At 46.8% G+C, this 12,843-nt stretch overlaps 2 long non-coding RNA genes across 3 annotated transcripts in view; one reads left to right on the top strand and one right to left on the bottom strand.

Annotated features, from left to right (window-relative positions):
* Positions 1-8,456, top strand: part of LOC111743766 — a 23,379-nt gene extending 14,923 nt beyond the window's left edge. Inside the window, exons 3-4 of the long non-coding RNA XR_002781866.1 lie at positions 1,409-1,501; positions 5,238-8,456. This is a non-coding gene — a long non-coding RNA (uncharacterized LOC111743766). The remainder of the gene's footprint in view (positions 1-1,408; positions 1,502-5,237) is intronic.
* Positions 1-11,528, bottom strand: part of LOC111743765 — an 18,208-nt gene extending 6,680 nt beyond the window's left edge. For both annotated transcript variants that reach the window (XR_002781865.1, XR_002781864.1), the window contains exons 1-2: positions 11,341-11,528; positions 11,052-11,247 (exon numbers count right to left, since the gene is read on the bottom strand). This is a non-coding gene — a long non-coding RNA (uncharacterized LOC111743765). The remainder of the gene's footprint in view (positions 1-11,051; positions 11,248-11,340) is intronic.
* Positions 11,529-12,843: the final 1,315 nt, after the last annotated feature.

Here is a 12,843-nt window from a genome sequence, read left to right as displayed (position 1 = left end):
TTTGGTTTGTTTCTAAAATTTTGCCATTAGAAAATCTTCGATGAATGTTCTCATAAATTTCGCGTACAATTTTGAGAATAGCTACTTATCACAGCCTCAGCAGCACTGACAATGATATCTACATATTGTATTTTGACTTGAAATTTTAAGTTTCAGTGTTCTGAGGGATAACAGTCAAGTCATCTATGACTTTTACAAAAATAATTTCAGTGGAGCAGTTGCTATAGGATCCAGTTTGCCATAACTGAGGCATGACTAAAAGGTAAGGAATCAGAAATGTCGTATAGAAGTAAAGAGAGAAAAGAAAGAGGTGACTATTTAGAGACAGAAACAGGATCTAGTGAAAGGAATTGGTTATATGTTTGTTGGTTTCATTTTAAGCCATGGTAAGATAAATTTATGAGACCAGATAAAAAAGATAAATTTATGAGACAAGCTTTTGGAAGAAGTCTATGGGAGAATACAGGTAGAGAAAAATAGATTGGGGAAGAAGGAGAGAGTCTTTCTTGAGAATTAAAGGTGTCCCGAGATACAAATATTTGGAAATAGTGGGAAGACAAATGAAGGATACAGAGTCACCATTTTCTTCTCCAAGGCATTGCCTTCTTTTCTCTCACTGAGAGAATCAAAAAGAAAAATGGCCTGAGAAATGGCAAAACGATATCTGCCATTTGAGTAGCATAAGAAACACTTTTCCTTTAGAGCGATGGACAGAAGATTGGTTTTTATAAACTTTTTTCAAAAGCACAAGGACTTTTGGCTCTAAGGTAAAAACACAGTACTAGTTGAAAGAGGCCATCTAACTATGCGTCCGGACATAATCAGGGAAAAGACAAAGCTGTTTAAAATAATTAGGGATTTTAAAGACGTTTTTAATTATTATTTTTAAAGAGAATAACGAGTGGAAAGACATGCCTGTATCTCTTCATTAATATTTTCTACAGAAAAAACAGTTAAAACTACAAAATATAAAGTTTCTTTTTTTTAATAGGTGACGGCATTACCTAAAAGAAAAATTTCACCCTAAGTGCCAAACTGGAAAACAAAAAAAAAACAACAAAACAAAACAAAACAAAACAACAAAAAAACTAGTCCTTAGGTAACAGTAGCAGCACAACTGTGTTAGTTTTCCACTGACGCTGTAACAAATTATCATACATTTAGTGGCTTCAAATAACGCAGCTCATTATCTTACAGTTTTGGAGGCCAGGAAGCCAAAACGGGCCAAAGCATTGGCAAAGGGGTTCCTCCTGGAGGCTCTGAGAGGGGATTCATCTTCTTGCCTTTTCCAGCTGCTAGTGGCCACCTGCGTTCCTTGGCTCGTGGTCCCCCTTCTGTCTTCGAGGCTAGCGATGTAGCATCTCCGTATCTCTCCCTCACTCGTTGTCCTGTCTCTTTCACTTAAAAGGACCCTCAGATTACCCTGGGCCCATCTGGATGATCCAGAAGCATCTCTTCGTCTCAAGATCCCAGATCACACCTGCGAGGTCCCTTCGGCCAGGTAAGTAACGCGTTCGCAGTTTCCGGATGTGAAGACGCTATGTACGTGATGTGTAATCTGCGTGCTGAGCTTTGTTTTAGGCCATGTGCTTAACGTGCTAAGATAGAGAGCAAGAGCAGGGAGAGCTCTCTGCAGCAGCATTGAGTTCGCAACTCTCGAATAACGGCTTTCAGTAGACTATTAATTCAAAGTTTCGGCCAGCCCTGAATTTTGAAATGGCCAAACCGCCTTCATCTCATTATCAGCCCCTAATAAGTACGAGGCGTCCGTGTCTTTGCTTTGTTTATAGCCCACTTTCTAATTTTATCTCTCCCCATCTTACCTTTGGTGCTACCATTTTACCTCCTCTACCCGCCGTCATCTTGAACTTGCCCTTTTGTGCTGACGCTCGAGATGGTCCCTCCACCTCAGTCTCCTTCTTGGTTATGAGTTTTCCCCAGGCCCTACCAGCTTATCTGCTCTGACGTACCCTGGGCACTGAGCTAGAAGCCCCGGGATTGGCCCACCTGCCCACCCTTCCCTCAAACTTCTCTCTGGCATCCACGGGAGGAAATTGAAAAGTCTTGTTGGCTCTGACTGACTGTTAGTTGAGAACGGGTCACACTCTCCTTATGACGGTGGCCAGTTCAGGAGAATTCCAGATGCAGGACGAACTCCCAAGTAACGATTTTAACATAAAGGTCCATGGGAATACGTTCGCCGCCATTTTCTTTAGTCTGGTCCCCACTCCCTCCATGAACTTTAATTACTGCCTGTTGTATGCGTAGCACTGTGCCAGACAGAACCTGCCATGGGCAGTGGTCCGCAGAGCGATCCAAGAGATGATTCTTTAGGTAACCTGAGTCAGGCGTCCTGCCCAATATATCACCCATCACATAGGAAGGTTCTTGCTGTCCCCCCATTAGAGCTTTGTCCCCTGAATCCTGACCTTTTCCTCTCCTGAGTGGACATAGAATAATACCACAGCAGGGGACGCAGAAGCCGAGGGCAGACCAAGGCAAGAAAGCCACCTCCATCAGGACAGAGGGCGATATAAAACCACATTATAAAAGAGGATCGAAATCTAGAGGAGAGCCTAGAGTCAAATCTCAAAAGAAAAACCTACCAATTTGTCAGATTTGATGGGTGAACACAATATTGAAAATAGGATTCAGAATAATAATAATAATAATAATGACGAAAATTCATGGATTCTTTACCAAGTTCTGGGCTAATACTTCACATGCACTATTTCAAATAATGTTCTTAAGAACATACTAAGCACAGGATACTATTATTAGCCCCATTTTGCAGGTGCGGAAACTGAGTTTCCGACAGAGTTAAATCACACTAGTAAGTGCCAACGCCTGAATTTGAAATCAAGATGAAAAGACAGTTCTTTCTGCATCATGAATCAGACATTGTAACCACCATATCACTCCCAAGAGGGCAAAGCACAGAGCAGACTGGACAGTACTGAGCCGGGAATGGGGAATGGCTCTAGGCTTTGGCCATAAATAGGGCCTAATTGGGTGACATAGTGTATGGGTGAGGTGACTCCAGTTAAAGGCCGCAGGTAATTCTGGCTTCTTCGAAGATCCTCTACTAAAATGAAAATACTCAGGATTCTCCAAGCTCTGACCAGTTATGGGTTAACAGTGTAGCCGGGGTGAGGTAGTTAATGAACAGAGTTCCGGTGGGACTAGTAATCAAGACAGGTAGATAGATAGTCCTAGAGAGTGTTCCCTAGAAAGGAAACTAAGACATTTCAAGACGTGTCCAATCACTTAGCCGAAGGACTCAGATTAGCAGCCATGTTATGTTGTTATATATAGTTGCCAGCCCCTCCCACAAGGAGGTGTCTTAAATAAGAAGGAACGAGGAAAGCCAGAGAGGAAAAAACTTGAGAATATGAGTGAACCCCTGCTCCACGGATGTGATCGTTGCATTTGGATAGGGTTATTGGTGACATCTTTAAGAAAGTGGACATCGTTGTGGACCTCGAAGGACATGATGGGTATGAATTCATGGGGAAAGAGCGGAAGGATGTGTCAGCTTCAAGAGTGAATGAGCGAAGTTACAAGGGCCGAAATTAAAGACTCGTAAGGAGCTAGTTTGAAGTTCAGCTTGAGCAAAAAAATGCATAGTAAAGGCCCCCAGGAGGTGTCAGCTATTGCGAAATGATGGACGCCAGGCTGCCCGGTGTAGACTGACCCAACGCAGGTTCTCGATCTGGGTACACTGAAAACAGAGAGAGACGGTGGGGCAGAGGTGAAGTCAACTCCAGGCTCACGAGTGCCGGCTGCCATGTTGGAAGGAAGGTTACTTCGTGGGTGTCAGGAAGCAATGCTGGCCCATCCCGTCGCGGATTCCTGGGTGGATTGTGGCACACGTCCCGACAGAGATCAGGGTCTGCATGGCGTCCTCTGAACCAAGGACGGCCCCCTTATCTGAGCTCCATCCACGCGACCACACAACCTGCCAGATGGGGTGCATTTTTCACATAACGCACTTGGCAGTAAAAGAAAATCTATTTTAAGCTGACTGTTCATTTTTCATGATGTGCATTACAAAAGCACCGGGATAGCCCCATTTATTTATAAGTAGACTTCAACCCCTTTAAAATACGATGACGCCATTCGGCTAAATGCTGACTCCTGGGAGCTGGGTTCCTGTTTGGGAGGGTGAGGTTTACTCTCTCTATCCCTACCTTAAAAATGGATAAAACAGGCAAAACTCAGGATGAAGTATAACGGACTTAGGGGGTCCTAACCCTTGGGATGGAAAGACCACACAACAGAAGGATTGGGGCCTATTAGTGCGGACGGATGAACCGCCCCGTGGTTTCAGCTGTAAGGCCTGGGATTGCTTTTCAAACGTTTTAAATTTGATAATATATAGACATCTATAGACACACGCATGCACATATATTAAGAAAGCAAACGTGTTCGCCAAGATCTTTCCCCTGTCTCCATTCCTCAGCCCATATGGATTTTAAATGTTCGTAATCCATATGTCTCTGACGCGTTCACAAAAGACCCTCCGAGGACAGGCTCGTAAAAGATTGCCCTCCAAGGACATTTCTGCACAAACCTTTTCTCTAAATGCTGCCACGTTTTGCTCAAAGTTCGCGCCCTAGCCCTGCGCCCCGCTTTTCCCCGAGTACAGCCTGTCCCGTCACTCGACGCCATTCCCCCCCGACACTGATGTGGAAACGGCCGAGGCCACTGTCTGTGTGAAGCTGGCACATCCCCCCACGTCTGGGCGGGTTTTCTCTGGGGACTCCGGTGTCCTCCCTTGTCCCAAAGATGTACACATTGGGGGCACGGCGTGTCGACGCTGACAAGTGGGTGGGTGACAGTGGATGGGTGTGAGTCCGCGTGACAGTGGGTGGGTGACAGTGGATAGGTGTGAGTCCGCGTGACAGTGGATGGGTGTGAGTCCGCGTGACTGTGGGTGGGTGTGAGTGGTGTCCTGTCCAGGGCAGGTCCTGCCTGGCGCCCGGAGCTGCTGGGAGACACTCCAGCCACCGAGACCCAGAACAGGGAGTCAGAGGCCTGGAGAACAACTCTCGTGCTTGTTTTCATTCGTCTTTCTGAAATGCATGCGTGGAACGCAGTGTTTCATTTTAGAAATGTTTGGGGTCTTTGTTTAGAAGTTCGGTGATGTTTTAGCGGCCAGGCCACAGGGACTTAATTTTTGTTTATATGAATGGGCCTGTGGTAACAGTTTTCCTTAAATGACATTTTGCTTAAAGTTGCAGCTTCCAAGAACCTATCGATGATGTTAAGTGAGAATTTACTTGTAATTGAGAATAAACGAAAGAGAGCGGGCTTCGCGTCGGACCAGAATTCATCCTAATTCCCTACGCAGTGGGACTTTGGGCAGCAACGTAACCCCTTTAGGTATCTTCTTTGTCTCATTCAGGGAAAGGGGTGAAGCGGGTTAAGGACTCGAAGGTTCTCTCTCGGCCCTTTTACTTGGAACAAAGTGGGGTAAGGACTTCAGTGACGTCCAGGTTTTCTGACTGTTTTTTTTTTTAAGTTGCTCCTAACCCAAAGCTTCCATGGATTCAAGAACTATCTGAAGGAACCAAAATAAGTGAGCAGGAGCCTTGGGTTCTGGGTCAGGGCGGCACTTAACTCTGGTTAATGAACAGGAGGGACGATACAGGAAAAGGTCAACCAGCGAGCCGGCGAGAGGACAGGTGACCGAGTCCTCCAAGTCCTCCCTTCCCATCTCAGCCTGTTTGAAAGCAAAGGCACCAAGGAAGAAATGGCAGGGGAAGGAGGTGGGAAACGAACCTGGACCCCATGACATCCCCAACTTGGCCGCACCAAGGAACCCCCACCCAGGGCAGAAGCTTCACTCCAGAAAGGCAGAATTTCTAGTTAACGCAGAAACACACCGTCTGGGGCAAGTGCACAGTACAGGGGTTTAAAGTTTGTTCGGGCGGTGATATCAGACGGGTTTCTGGTCAAATCCGTCTCCTTCTCCCCCTACCTGCTGGAAGGGCTTAGAATAATAGCCAGGGACGCTCTGAAAGGCAGAAGATGAAAAGCCCCAACCTGGAGGCCAGCTCAGGAGATGAGTCGAACGGATGCTCCAGCGGACGCCGTGGGTGTCGCAGTCCCGGGCCGGGCTCTGTGCCTCCCCCGTACTTCCCGTGCGCCTGGCAAAACCGCGTCACAAGGCGCGTTTAGGGTGGACTCGAGGTTACAGAAAGCGACACGCGAGAGAGGAGAAATGCACAACGGAGGACAGCGGATGCCGCCCGCCGCTCCTCGGTGGCAGGGAGGCCAGTGGGTGGCTAAGGTCGGGTGTAGCTAACGTGAGACCCGAGCCCGCATCGGCACCAGTCGCCAGCCTTCCTTTCTGCTCCCTCCCCCCGGCGCTGTCCAGCCACCGGCAGCTGGGGAGGCTGGGGCTTCGGGAGAGGGAGGGACAAGGTCGTGTGGCTCGGGCCCAGGGCAGATGCCATGCTCACCGGGCTCTGCGAGGCCTCGGACGCCGCGTTCGCTTCGCCCTCCCCTCTGCAGGTTTGACTGACTGGGAAATGGCAAGGAAACACCTAGAAGGGCCTAGAGAAGTGGCCTGGGGTCTGGTCATGGCCTCTGTGCATTTCTCTCTGCAGCCTCTGGAAAGAGGGACGAGGCGGGGCGCAGGCAAGAAGGAAAGTTCTCGTGGGTCCTGGGCCCCCTCCCCGTCGATGCGCAGAAGTTCTGCTCGCGTGGGTTGTAGGTGTCCCCCTCTGCTTGTGTTTGCAGCAGAAAGCTGCGGCTAAGACAGCGACACTGTTTAAGAAAACGCTCGGGACTTGCGTCAGCTGGCAGTCCTGGAGCGGTGCTCCTGCGTGCCGGGTCCCCTTGGCAGGGACCTGGGAGGAAAGAGCTTTACGGGAAGGCGGTCGAAGGTTAGTGGCTGCGGCAGAGGCCACCGCAGGCCCAGAGCAGCGGCGGGAGGCAGGTCCCCAGCACAGCCCGTGGGCCCGCCAGGCCCGAGGGGCGGTGTTCCAGACGACAAGGCAGTGGAAAGCTTTCTGTCTGCACAGGGCTGAGCGTGAGCCTCCCACAGGGCATGAGAAAGAACTCAATTACTCACCACCCTCCGCTCCTGACTGACTTCTGCCTTCATTTCTGATATTTAATTGATTATAAACTAACCAGAAATCCCCAAGGAGCCCTCAGCCTGTGCTGAGGTAGCGGCACCGTCAGAATCTGAGGATTTTGTGGCTGAAATGTATAGCGAACGACCCGGGTCTGGCCGGCTGTGTGACGCACGACAGCATACATTGGATGACTCATAGAAGTCAGGGATGGAAAAGACCTATTAGGTCATTTTTTCCGTCTTCCAGCCATCACAGGTTTACTCTCTGCCAAGGTGGGATTATATTCAAATATTCGGTCCAGTCTGGTTTGAACTGATTCGAGTAATAGGGCTCCTACGAGCTCCCCTGGGATCCGAATTCCGCGGGATCATTGATCTCAATCTTCGGAAAATGTTCCTGATGTTTGCTTTAAATTTTCCTTTGCTCAATTTCATCCCATTAATCCTCCTTATTACCCCTCAGGCCACCCTAAATAACATCCCCTCGACTTGCAGGCTGACGTCCCTCCAGTACTGGTCGGGAGCAGACGGGGGAACGCAAAAATGCCTTCTTGGCTTGGCTCACGGTCCTAAGTGTAAAACGAAGACTAGAAATGTTCTGAGTAATAGCTTAAGACGTGACGCGACTAAGTGTATTGGACGAGAAGGGGTTCTCCAGACTGCCACGGGGGGTGCAATCGAGGGCAGGTGTTTCTGAGTTGAACCTCCCATTCTAAATATTCTGAGTCCAAGAGTAGCAAAGACGAAATGTCACATAATCCTCCATCCTGCCACCTACCATGGATAAATGGGCTGTGTCCTCATTGCCTTTAAGGGAGATAATTCTAAATGATCTTCTGATTATTTTTCCCCAGAGGGCAGGGATCATGTAAAAAACAAAACAAAACAAAACCCCCAAACAAAACAACAACAACGAAAACACATTAGTTAAACTCTCAGGGCAGACCTGAGAGCTGGTGAAATTGGCCACTGCCGAAGTACAAGGCCCGGGAGTACAAGCCAGGGTAGGATATCCTGAATACTCTGCGATGTTTTGGGGTGATCCTGGGGTGCTTACTAAAAATACAAATTGTCGGAGTTCATCTCAGACCAACTGTGATTCAGAATTTACGGCCAAAGCCTAGAAACTTATCTTTTTCACAAGCTTAATAAGATTTGATGAGTCCAATCCATGAGGTGACCAATCCAATATCATTTGAGAACACCATGGATTAAACTGGAGACACTAAGGACACTAAGGACACTTAGTGTAATAGCCCGCTGAAATGTGAAAGGGTTAAAGAATAATTAAAACCTGAAGCTGGACAAAGGAAGTTTATAACTTAGGCCTAGTTTCTGGAACCCCTAACCACATTCTGTTAATCATGAAACTTGTAACAATGAGCTCATACGCTAACTGCCAGTTTTAGCCTGTGTAACCCTGCTTGCTTGCGTGGCATGAAAAATAATCAATTGTATATAAGCTGAAAATTACTGTTTGGCCATCGCCCATGGGAACACTGGCTATTGCCCATGGGAACATAGGCAATCACCCATAGGAACATAACATTCTAACAACAAGCTTTCTGCTTCTGTACTTCCCGCTTGCACACCTGACCAGTGGGTTGACAGGTAATGAATTGGAGAAAGATGGACCTTTGTGTTTAAGACAGAATGAGGAATGGGATTTGGGGCTTAAAAACCTTGTATCTTGGCAATTCGAGGCTGCTCCTTTGCAAGGACAGCCGCCGGCTAATAAACTGTCTCCTGGTTAAGAGCACTCAAGTTGGGTCTGGTTATTCTGGACACAACATTAGGACACTAAGCTAGTGTCCTAAGAGTGACAGTTTGGCTGGTGATGGGACACAGAGCAGGACTCAGAGCTAAGCAGGCCGCAGACAAAGCAGAGGAAGGAGACTGAGCAGTCATGTTAGGAGCATCGGTGTGGGGTCCGTGGCCTGCATTTCTGGGCTATCTGGGGTGTGGCTGTGGAGTTAGACTAACTAGACAAAAGCTCTGGCCAGACCCTGGTCTATTTGAACAAGGGCTGAGCTGAAATTGCCAACTTTGTAGCTTGTTCTTTGTATGTCCATGTTATGCCAATTAATGGTACAAGGGAAACCCAGTGGTGAAGACAAAGAGGAAGAAGAAAAATACTGGATTTCAAATTTGTAAACATTACGCACATGTAATTTGACGGCGTCGCAAGCCTGACTTTGACCTTCAATTATAATTAAGTATTTGCAGCAGACTCCCCAGGAGAAGGAGAGGCTTTTGGCTCGAGGTCATTAGTGAGTTGCAAAGGCAACATCTGGGGCGTTAAGGGCATCTCAGAGCGATCAGTGGACATTCTTTAAGGTGTTTCCCCCATGGAGCATTTGCTGATTCTCAGTAAAAAACAAGAGGCTGAGAATGTTGGCGAATGGCTGCTGTTAGGAGCCAGGAGTCTTTAGCAATATCATGGGGCAAGAGAGAGAAATATTAGAGTTTGGGTCGACCAAGGCAGCCAAGAATCTGGAGGCCAAGCTCTATCAAGAAGGGAGACACAGATGGTTTTTCCCCTCAAGACATTGGTTGAATTCTTATGCTGCTCTAGGCTCTAGAGAAAGTGATTAAACAAACAACTACACGATAAAAGCAGAGTTTTCTAGAGTCACATGGTAAAAACAAGACAAATACTGTACCCTTGGTTTTACCAAGAGTGGCCTCAGCAAACACCCCGGGCTTTCAGTGGGGACCCCTAGAGGGCTGTACCCTAGAAGCAGGGATAAACAACATCTAGAACTTTATAAAAACTGAAGCCCAGCCACAAATCAGCTCACTCTCTGATTGGATTAAGGTGATCTACCACATTCAACCCATCCGCAATTGAACAAAAGTAACAGGCATATGGAAACAGTATAAAGGTTAAAGCATAAAATAAAAACAGACATTCATGTGACCTAATTTTTGGAGTTATCAGACTTAGGTAAGATTGAAAATTTCACCCGAGAACTGGAATCTAGATGTTAAAAAATAAATAAATAAAAGAATCAAATGCAAATGCTAGCATCAAAAATGGCAGTAATTGAAATTAAGACCTCGATGTGAGGTTTAGAAGCAGATCTGACACAGCGGAAGAGCGGATAAGTGACTGGAAGGTAGATCAGTGGAAAATAAAAAATTCAGGTAAAAGCAGAAACCAAAAAGAATAGAAAATACAGAAACAAAATAAGAAAACTATGGAACACAGTAAATGGATCTAAAAAGCATAATTTGAATCTCAGAAAGAAAGAGTGTATGTAAAAAGCCATTTGAAGGAGAAAATGGTCATACTATTTTGAAAACCAAAGAAAGATATCGAGTCAAAATATGCCTTTTCATTACAAGCTCTTGATTTCATCGTCGTAGGTGTCTTTATGTGGCTTGACCTTATGAAACTTCTCGGCATAAAGGCACAGATTTATCACAATAAGATACCGATTAATGGCGATTGTTACTGAAGCTCCAAATAGATTCTGAATGCCCCATTTTTTTCCAATGTGACTGAGCCGGATTGATTTAAAATGGAAGTGATTCAAATTAGTCCTGTCACCTTTCTCTGCGATCCTGTACAAAGCACACAGTCTCCCCCAGCTCCTTACTCCAGGAGACTGGCTGGGAACTCAGAGAGATGATATTCTTCTGGAATAAATTGTCCTCTCTTCAAGCAGGGCATTATGACAGGTGAGGGGGGGCCCTATCCTCCTAATGGCTTCTGCCTTCTTAGATGTCCACGTTTCGTATAGCACAGGTCTCGTCTGTGAGACCCGGTCACAGCTCTGGGGGTCTTGCTGCCAAAGGTACCCTCTCTCAGTCATTACCGACACCCTCATTCCCAACGCCCGAATGCAGCTCTCACATACTTTTTGTCTTGAGTGATTCCTCCCATGCCCCCCGCCCACAGAGCCACCTCTCACTTGCCCTGTGTCCTCTCTGGAGAACCCACACCGTAGTTCACACTCACCCCAGTTATCTTCTGCTTCTCTCATCGGAACTTTCGGGGTCTTTTTCATTCGATGCCCAGGGTCTGAGGAACTTGGGGGGGGGTAGCTCTCTGCCAAGCCTGACCACCCAGCATTTCTCGGCATTTCTCTCAGAAACGTGCCAGCTGTGGCTGTCTGTCGGAGGTGTGCATCTTTTTAGGCTGACCTGGAAAATGGCTTTTGCGAAACAAAAGATCCTACCCTCACCTCTCGGAGCCTTTCCGATCCAAAATTACACTACGAGATAAAAAATAAAGACATGCTACTTACAGGAAATTCACTAAATGGCCAAGAAGCGGGAAAAGTCCATCAGGAGGCCTTGGATTTTTGTCCTCTTTTCCTTCATCCCTCCCCAACACACACACACACACACACACACACACACACACACACACACACACCCCAAAATATGGAACAGAGCTGAATATCTGTAAGTCGATGCAGCATGTCGAACAGAACAAAACAACCCATTCTAAAATGCCCTTTGGTCATTCAAGTTTGTCAGACTCAGTATTTATTTTTAGCCAGTACCGTGTGCCAGGAATTACACTAGGTGCTTTCCCACACATCATCTCTTAATAATCCACCGAGGTAGGAATGACCGGAGTAACGACGAGGAAACAAGACTCACAGGAATGGAAAGACTTGCCCTGAGCCACCAAAGCCAATAACGAAATCGGGGCTGAAAGTCGACCCTTCTTTCTGGCCCTGTGGGATACTTGCCTCAAACTTCTCTTTCATCATACTTCAGGAAGAGATGGTCGTGATCCCTTAGGGAACCAAGATATTTTATAATTAGTAGTGTATTGTTTTTTAGCCTCTACTTACAGAATGCCAAAGGCAGCGTGTATGTTTGTGGAAGAGGAAATGGCGAGTTTAGCGAAGCTGGGGAGGCAGAACTCGTAAGGTGGGGACTCATCACATCAATGGAGCTCTCAGTCCCTGTCCTCTCGTCCCCCCTCTATAGCAAGGGAGCTCCCTGAACAGTCGTCTGAAACGTCACTGGGAATGGTGGCGAGAAGCCCCAGCCTATCCAAGTGGGAGGAGTGTGTAGGTCAAACTCCGCTCAACTTTGAGTCCTGACTTCTGCAGTTAAGGTGAGGGCTTGCAGTCGGCGCTTGGAGGACTTCCCAGGCCCAGGGGAAAATTGGCGCCTACGAGCAGAAGTCCCTTCCCACTGGAGAAGGGTCTCATTGACCCCAAGAAGCCTCGGGACTAGGGAAGTCAACGCGTGCACAAGTCAGAGACCTTGCATTTTTATTTCTCTGGGAACACAATCTCCTTATAATGTAGACGACCTCGTTTGGTTTGGTTTGTCTTTCAGACATTTGAATTTCAATTCCATTTTTAGGAAGAACTTCCTTCAAAGACTTTATGGCTGACTCCATAAAGAATACTTACTACCAATCGGTTCATCAGAGATGCGTTTCCAAACATTTTTCTGGAAAACAGATGCAGAGAAATCAAGTGGTGATTAAGTATTAAAGGAGTATATTATGAAGTGAACCAATTGTTACTCTACTAATAAAACAAACACTCTTGAAGAAAGAAAGTGAAATTCCATCTAATTCCTCTGATTTGCAAATGTGAATTTCTCATGTATCCCGGACCATCTCAAAGTGGGTTATCACAGGAGATGGGTTTGTGCTTAAGAGAAAACCGTACCAGAGTTTTTCTGGGGAGTCTTTGTCATGGCTGATTACAAAGAAGTAGCGTGGCTGATTCTGACTTGGCGAACGACACAGAGAGAGAAACGCATGCCCGAGACCAGAG

Source organism: Pteropus vampyrus, unplaced genomic scaffold (assembly GCF_000151845.1).
Source record: "Pteropus vampyrus isolate Shadow unplaced genomic scaffold, Pvam_2.0 Scaffold121, whole genome shotgun sequence".
In the NCBI taxonomy this organism is placed as follows: Eukaryota; Metazoa; Chordata; class Mammalia; order Chiroptera; family Pteropodidae; genus Pteropus; species Pteropus vampyrus.
Note: the sequence above shows the minus strand (reverse complement) of the source record. Positions and strands in the feature narration are given on the sequence as shown.